Source organism: Micropterus dolomieu, linkage group LG23 (genome assembly GCF_021292245.1).
Source record: "Micropterus dolomieu isolate WLL.071019.BEF.003 ecotype Adirondacks linkage group LG23, ASM2129224v1, whole genome shotgun sequence".
NCBI classification, from domain to species: domain Eukaryota; kingdom Metazoa; phylum Chordata; class Actinopteri; order Centrarchiformes; family Centrarchidae; genus Micropterus; species Micropterus dolomieu.
The window spans coordinates 4,860,303-4,868,912 of record NC_060172.1 but is presented as its reverse complement, the minus strand read 5'-3'; positions in this window follow the sequence as shown (position 1 = coordinate 4,868,912).

Sequence of the window (8,610 nt, the reverse complement as noted above, 5' to 3'; positions counted from 1 at the left end):
TCATAATAACTGATGAGGCGCTCAGAGGGAGGCCTCAACAAGTCTACAAGCAAACGGGGCACAACGATAGTGTTTCCAAGTAGATCATTGACTGACAGATTCCCAAAAAGGAGATACATGGGCTGGTGAAGGCTTTTTTCCATGACAACCAAAACTACAATGCCCACATTTGCAACAATTATAAACAAGTAGGATAAAAAGATTAAAATAAACACAGGGTAAATGGACTCCTTTGAGACATTTAACCCCTCCAGGTGGAGTGTGAAGCTGTTGTAAGTGTAGTTTTCCATCAACCTGAAAGAACAAAACAATGCTGTAAATGTCACAAGTAATACTGTGGCAATCTAGGTATCAGAGATCATGTTAAATCACAGTACTAATGTCCAACTAACCACAGCAGAAAGTTTTCCCTTAATGTGCACTGTGTATGTGTTAGATGATAGTATGCTCAGCAGCTGTATGATAGATTTTAATGTCTAAGTTCAGACAGTTCAAGTAAAAACAATGAGCTAAAAAAGTGATCTTCTATATACATATTGACTTTGATCAGAACTTTACAGTATTCCTTTAATGATATTGATAACTTGTGAAAATTAAGTACAGAAATTTTAAGGAAACAGGTCAGTAATACCTACTTTGATTGTTTCTTGTTTCAGTCTCGGCTTCTCTGTCTTGTGTCTTCCTGCTCATTGCTGGAAATATCCTCCAGCTCTGTTGCAGATCTTTATAGACTTGATTTTATCTTTGGGGGATCTATTATCATTGCATCAGACTATGTCATGGCAACTGTCAACAAGCTACAAAAATCAACTTGTAGCTCTAAGACAAGAAATGTAATGTTTGACTGACCCTGTTCACCGTCCATTTCACCAAAACTTCTCACTCATCTTTTTTACCAATCTCACGAATACTGGCGTGCTGGACCGGGGTAGATAACTGGTGGCTGATTGTGAACGAGGTGCAGGTGTGTGGGAGCACAGAGCAGGAGCCAGGAAGACAACGCCCACCTGCAGACAGAAAGACTTAGAGGGAAAAACAGACAGGGAAAATAGGATGGGGAAACAACAGAGAACAAAAGGAAAACGGAGGAGGGGGACCGGGGGACCCATGACCGTTCAGGACTGTACCACTCCCAGTCTACCAGGTACTGGAAACCCCGCCTATGGCGACGCACATCCAACAGCCATCCACAAGCCAGGCAGGTGGAGGGGGGTCGGCCAGAGGGCACAGAGGACTGGTGTGGACCAGTTTGATTTGGGACACATGGAAAGTGGGTTGGATCCTCATGTTCCTAGGGAGTCTTAATCTTACAGCTGATGGGTTGATGATCGATAATGTAGGGGTCGATGTAGCGGGGAGACAGTTTCTTAGACTCTCCTTTGAGTGGAATACAACGAGAGGACAGCATGATACTCTGACCCGGGGTGTAGATGGGGGCCGGTGTTCCGTGTCGATACGCTACCTGGCGGTTGCGAGCGGAGGTGCGCCGTGGTGCGTGCAGTCCTCCAAACTCTACGGCAGTGATGTAAGTGGGCTTGTACTGACGGAACCACCAGTTCGGTTTCATGGATGGGGAACAGAGGTGGCTGGTAACTAAGGGAAGCCTCAAAAGGAGGCTGAGGACAGAGAGTTGTGGGCGTATTCCACCCAGGCGAGATGGGAGCTCCAAGTGGTAGGGTTCTGAGCTGTGACACACCGCATGGAGGCTTCCAGAACCTGGTTAGTTAGATTGAGGATGGAAACCCGAAGACAAGCTCACAGATGCACCTAGTGCCTGGCAGAACGTACTCCACACCTGGGAAATGAAAACATGCTGGATCATAAGATCAGCAGTCTCCCAGGCTGAGGGAAGCTTGGGGAGAGCGACAAAGTGGGTGGCCTTGGAAAAATGATCAACCACGGTGAGTATGATAGTGTTACCCAGGCATGGAGGCAAGCCCGTGACAAAATCCAGGGCTATGTAGGACCAAGGACGACCAGGGACAGGCATGGGACATAGTAGGCCGGATGGAGGACGATGGGAGGATTTGGAACGGGAACACACAGAGCAAGCGGAGACAAAGCCCCAAACGTCCGCCTCCATAGAGGGCCACCAAAAAGAGGGACAGAATAGGGACAGAGTCTGACTAGCTCCAGGATGACAGGTGAAGCGGGAAGTGTGGACTTATTGGAGGACTCTGGATCGTATGGTGTCGGGGAAAAAGAGACATTCCAGAGGGCTAGTACCAGGGTCAGGTTGGTGCCGTTGGGCCTCCCTCAAAGACTCAATCTCCCAGGTAACTGCCACCACCACACAGGATGGGCTCAGGTTCTGCAGGAACCTCCCCGGAGGTGAATTGTCGGGACAAGGCGTCGGGCTTGGTATTCTTAGAACCGGGCTTGTGAGGGTAAACCAATCAAAAAAAACAGGGCCCAGCGAGCCTGTCTGGAGTTGAGCCTCTTGGCGGACTGGAGATAGGCCAGATTCTTGTAATTTCCAAACGATAAACAGCAGTTCGGACCCCTCCAGGTAATGTCACCATTCTTCCAGTGCTAACTTCACTGTGAGGAGCTCTCTGTTGCCAACGTCATAGTTGCACTCGGCAGGAGTTAGGCGGCGGGAGAAGAAGGTGCAGGGATGGCGTTTTTGATCTGTGTTGGAGTGCTGGGAGAGTACCGCACCCACTCCCGTGTCCAAGGCATCCACCTTGACGACGAACTGGCGGGAGGAGTCAAGCTGCACCAATATGGGTGCAGTGGTGAACAGCCGCTTGAGCTGAGTGAAAGCCTGGTCAGCCTCAGGGGTCCAGGTGAAGGGGGTAGATGTGGAAGTCAGACGAGAGAGGGGAGCTGCCACACGACTGAAGTCCCTGATGAACCGGCGATAGAAGTTGGCAAACCCCAGCAACTGTTGTTCCATCTTTCGGTTGACTGGCCTGGGCCACTTTGCCACTGCCTCAATCTTTGCCAATTCCGTCTTCACCTGCCCACCTTGAATGATGTATCTGCTGTGTTGAAGGCGGTCTTCCACTCATCTCCTCTTCTTATCCGTACCGGATGATAGGCATTCCAGAGGTCCAGTTTGGTGAAGATGGTTGCGCCCTGGAGGAGATGAGAGGTAAAGGGTTTATTCCTGACAGTGATCGCGTTGAGGCCCCGGTAGTCGATGCAAGGGCGAAGGCTTTTGTCCTTTTTAGCCACAAAAAAGAAACCCTCTGTCCCTAAATGAAAGGTCTGGGTAGTCAGGAATCGTTTGGGGAACAGCGCCCTCCGCCGGGGGTAGAGCCGACTGTAGGCAAACAGAATGACAGTGACTACTCCAGCCTATTATTCTGCCCGCAGACCAGTCTAGGTGGGGATTGTGTAGCTTAAGCCAGGTATAGCCTAGAACTATGGGGGAATCAGGGGTGGAGATGACATTAGGCCGAATCAATTCACAATGGTTGCCAGACAGGATTAAGTTGATCGGGACTGTATGATGTGTGACTTGAGCCAGCAGCCGGCCGTCTAAGGCGTAAGCCATAAGGGGGTTAGAGGCTCTAAAGGAATGCCCTGTTGTGAGTCTGCAGCTCTACCCCCTGACCCCTTGTGTCCATGTTCTCTCCCCTCCCTGTGTCTCCTGTTATTCTGTCTCTGTTGTCTGGGCATGGCTTCTCACTCTGGGCCTGGCACTCCACCTGCACACCTGATCCACATTCCACTAATCAAGACTCTGCAGTATATCAACCCGGTTCTTCACCTCACTCGTCGCCAGATCGTCAACTTACCTCAGTGGTATTTGCGCTGCGGCCAACTAGCCTTGTAGTTATTATTCTGTTGTTTGTTACCACAAGATCACTAACCTTGTCTCCCTGTGCTCAGGATCGCTGCCATACCCCGCTCACTGCCTGCCTGGAAATCCTGCCATTGCCTCTCTCTGCCCACCGCCTACCTGGAAATCCTGCCTCTGCCTTACCCAGCTCTCCGCCTGCCCAGAGGTTCACCTGCTGGTCTCCTTTCCCTGGTCTGCCCTCTGCTCAGCTCACACCCCACCTTTCAATAAACACTGAATTCCTTGATTGTAACCTGCCCTGAGTCTGCTCTTGAGTCCTTTTCCCCTAGTCTGCCATAACATGCCCGCTCTTAAAGCGAATTCTCCGTCGAGAAAACAGTTGTCAGCCCCGGAGTCTATTAGTGCCGTAAGAGGAAAACTACGTTGTTGAAAACAGAGTGGCTGGGATCTGCATGTGAACAGGTGATTGGAAATTTATTTTGTTTTGACTCACCAATATCCCCACTCATACTGATGAGCCTGTTCTTTTGGCTGCACCGGACAGACGGCGATGCGGCCATCCATCTCTGATCCGCCGTTCGCATTTCGAGTGGAGACAACCGGGCGCGACCCAGCTGCATGTGTTCCTTGACTGCTGCTCCGGCAGGCGTGGACGCAGCGTGTTGGGGGAAAACAGACAGGGAAAATAGAATGGGGAAACAACAGAAAACAAAAGGAAAACGGAGGAGGAGGACCGCTGGATACAACATTAACATGATTAAATGTAATTTAGAGGAGCTTGAACATAAACATAAATGTGTTTTTTGTATAAAAAAAAAGGAGGCTATGCAGTTTGTAACTTACTAGCTATAATTAGTGTAGAGAAGACACAACAGCTGCAGCAGACTCTGTACACTGTTTCAACCTGACCTTTATTTTCTTTGTGAGATGGAAGAATTTAGAAAGTTGCGCGGCACTGCGGAGAGCCTCCAGCTGCAGTACCACTTGGATCATGCATAAAATCAGTAGTGTCAAACTTCATCCAGCCAGAGGGAACGACCACTAGTGCACCGGTTCCACTGGCAACACAACCTATATTTATTGATAAAAGGAAAGGTGGAAGGTACTATGGTTACTTTGTTGAACGCTACAGTTGGAATTAAAGCAACAAAAGATACATGAAAATAGTATGGATTTGAATATTGAACAACAAATCAGAAAAATTAAGAAAGAGATTGATGAAATATACACGCAGGAAATACAAAAGAAACTTGTGTTCCTTAAACAAAAATACTGGGAAGCTGGAGACAAAGCATCAAAATTGTTAGTGTATAAATTAAAGAAAAAACAGGCCAACAGCTCCCTCTGTAAAATATGAAACCCTGAGACTAACGAGCTTGAGTACAGACAGGAGAAAATCCAACAATGTTTGGAAACATTCTACGCTTTTTACATTAACTCCATTAACCGACTGTTACAGAAACCCAAAATAAAACTCTTAGGGCTGAGGTGACGCTTGAAGAAATTAATTTGGCCATTTCAAGGATGAAGACAGATAGCTCCCCTGGGGCGGATGGCTTCACCTTCGAATCATTGTATAATAATCCAACAGCCAGATTAAAAATAAATGGGAGCCTTCTTCTTCATTCTGTCTTCAGTGGGGTTGCAGGCAGGGGTGTCCTGTTTCTCCACTCGTTTGCCATATTTATTGAGCCCTTGAGTCAATGGATCCGTTAGAAGCAGAATATAAGAGGGATTTCAACCCTCGGGGGGGAGCAAAAGCTGGTGCTATTTGCGGATGACATTTTAGTATATCTGGAGCAGCCCACAAAAGCCTTACCTGTGTTGATGTCTTGTCTTGAGGAATATGGTTCAATGTCTCGTTATAAACTTAATGTGTCAAAGACACAGGTCCTGGCCTTTAATTATTATCCCCCTATGAATATTGCTCAGAAATACCGGTTAAAGTGGGACGCAGTATCGATTAAATATTTAGGTGTACATCTACCAAAAGACCTGGCAAACCTGTTCAATATCAACTTTGCACAACTGAATTTCAGATTAAAGGCAGGTGTGAAAAGGTGGAATGCTATTCCCCTCCTCATTTTAGTTTCTAGAGTAGAATCAGTGAAAATGAATATCCTACCACGGCTGCTGTATCTGTTCCACACCCTCCCTGTGGAGGTGCCAGCTGATCAGTTTAGGGAATGGGACAAACTTGCTCTGTATTTGTATAGTGCCTTTCTAGTCTTTTTGACCACTCAAAGCACTTTTACACTACATCTGCATTCTCCATTCACTCACTGAGCCTAAGTGCTCAAACAGAAACTAACATTCACACACAGTCATACACTGGTGGAACAGCCCCAATTCGGGGTTTAGTATCTTGCCCAAAGACACTTCAACACACAGCCTGGAGGAGCCGGGGATTGATACGCCAACCTTCCCATTAATGGAATAGGACTTCCATGCTTTTTGGAATATTATTATGCAGCCCAGCTGAGACCCCTTATATGCTGGTGTGATTCTTGAAGGAACTAGAGCTGGCAATGTCTGACAGGATCCCACTCCAGGCGATTGTTTCCGATGTAACACCAGTCAAACATCTTTCAGACAAAGCAATTCCAGTTATTAACCTGTCTCTGAAGATTTGGCGAGAAGTTCAAAAAGTATGCAATATACAGAACACTGCAAAGTTGTTGAGGTGGGGTGCTTTTGACAGTGATTTCTCCCCCAATGAAATTGACAGAAGATTTGGTAGGTGGGTAGGGCAGGGAGTGACAGCGAATTGTAGGTTGAAACACAAAGGTGCTCCAAAAAGCTTTCAAAGCATAAGGGAGGAATACAATTTGGAACAGCAGGACTTCTATAGGTTTCTCCAAATACAACACTATTTGAGAGCAACCCTAAAGGGTGTTGACATGTTAAACCTAGAGGAAGGACTAATGAAACTCTTTTGATCTGCTTATAACTCTGAACCTACCACTAAAATTATTTCCAAGATATACAAATGCTTCCTGGACATAAAATCAGGAGAATGACAATATATTAAAGAGAAATGGGACAGGCAAAGTTTGCACTGGGGAAGAATGGCGGACTGTCTGTCGTATACAATGGAAAACTACGAGCTCACTTAGTTGGAGGGAATTCAGCTGGAAGTGTATGGCTAGATCACCCCCTACAAACACAACATAAAACTGGTAACTCAGACTGTTGGAGACATTGCCAGTAACGCAGGTCAATGCCACCTAAGGTGGAATAGATGCTAATTGGACCACCTAAATGTCTGATAAGTGAAGCCAATGAAGAAGTGCATTACATTTGCATTCTCAGCCAGCAGGGGGTGACTCCACTGGTTTCTGTGGTGTCCGAACAATAATGCTGCGATGATGTGTTGAGAAGAAATCCGCTTGACACTGTTCTTGATCATAAAAGTTTATTACATCAAGGAATTCAGCATCAATTACAAGCTCTGCAGCAGCTTGGAGAGTGACCCAGCCCGATGGCCACTCTGTCTCTCTGTACATCAAACACAGCTTATATAGGACATGTTTAGGTATCTGCTAAATACCATATAAGGGTCCAGTCCCTTCATAAACACTAATCTCTACTCCCCCTAACACTGGGTCAGAGGTCAAATTCCATAGGAGGGTTCACTGAGCCTCTTTCCAGCTGCTAGAGTGTTATTTTAAACTGTAATGGTCAAATGCACATATGTTATACACCACATTGCAAAATGAAGTGTGATTGCATAAAATGATAAAATGAGGCTATTTCTCAGCTGATTTATTACCTCAGTAAAAACTTTCCTAATGAGTTTAATACAGCACAATGTTCATTTAGTAAGTTATGGTCACATTAAGAGGAAAATAGACCAGAAAGCAGGGGCTGCTTTAGCGCGGGGCTACATTGTCATTGACAAGTTGTTACAATAGCGGACTGTCAATATGGATAGAGGCTTATATTTTCAGCTCTGTCTTTGGAGGGAAGTACTATCTCTGCCAGGGATGTCACTGGGATTGAAAGACATGGGTGGCTTAGCCGCCAGGGTATGCATAACTTGTGCTTGAAAAATCTTTGCACTTGCATCTTTTGTTACTGTATTAGAACTACACTTATGTCAGCAACTAGTCAAGAATCAAAGATGTTAACAGGTAAAAAGCAACAGGCATTCTGTTTTTTTATTTCATCCTATACCTTTTAGACACACCAAAGCTGCATGGGGGGGATTTACTTAGGCAGACTGAGTTATTCTGTAGACTGTGACTGTAATGATACCCAGCTGCTCATGTAAATATGTGATAAAGTTATTCCAAATCTAATTCCTGTATCTCTTAGATAAGGTGCAGGTCAAAAGAATGCTATTTAATTACACTAATTGCTGTTACAGCACTGATTGGTTAAATCAGATTTTGATTTTGGTCTGTAGTTTGGCTTGCATACAAACATACATACGCAAGCTGCTGATAAGGATCCTATTTAAAGTGGCTACTGTCTGAATTTAATAACCTGATGGTGGTAGGAGTAAAAGATTTGGAATAATGAAACATCTACACATTTATTAAAGTTTTTACAGCCAATAACTGCAGAAAGTTAAGTGGGTCAGACTATAGCAAATTTAATAAATACCATGAAATAATCTAGCTATGCCTTGGTGCCTAAAAACACAATAGACCACATTTTCTTAGACCTGTAGAGCACTATTGACCTGTTGCCCATGACTGACCTGTAGAGGGCTGCAGAACTGTAGAGCCCTACTAACCTGGAGACCACTGCTGACCTGTGGAGCACTACTAACTTGTAAACCACAACTCTGCATTGGCTTGCAGTAAAATCCAGAATAGAATTTAAAATCATTCTTCTTACCTACAAAGCTCTTA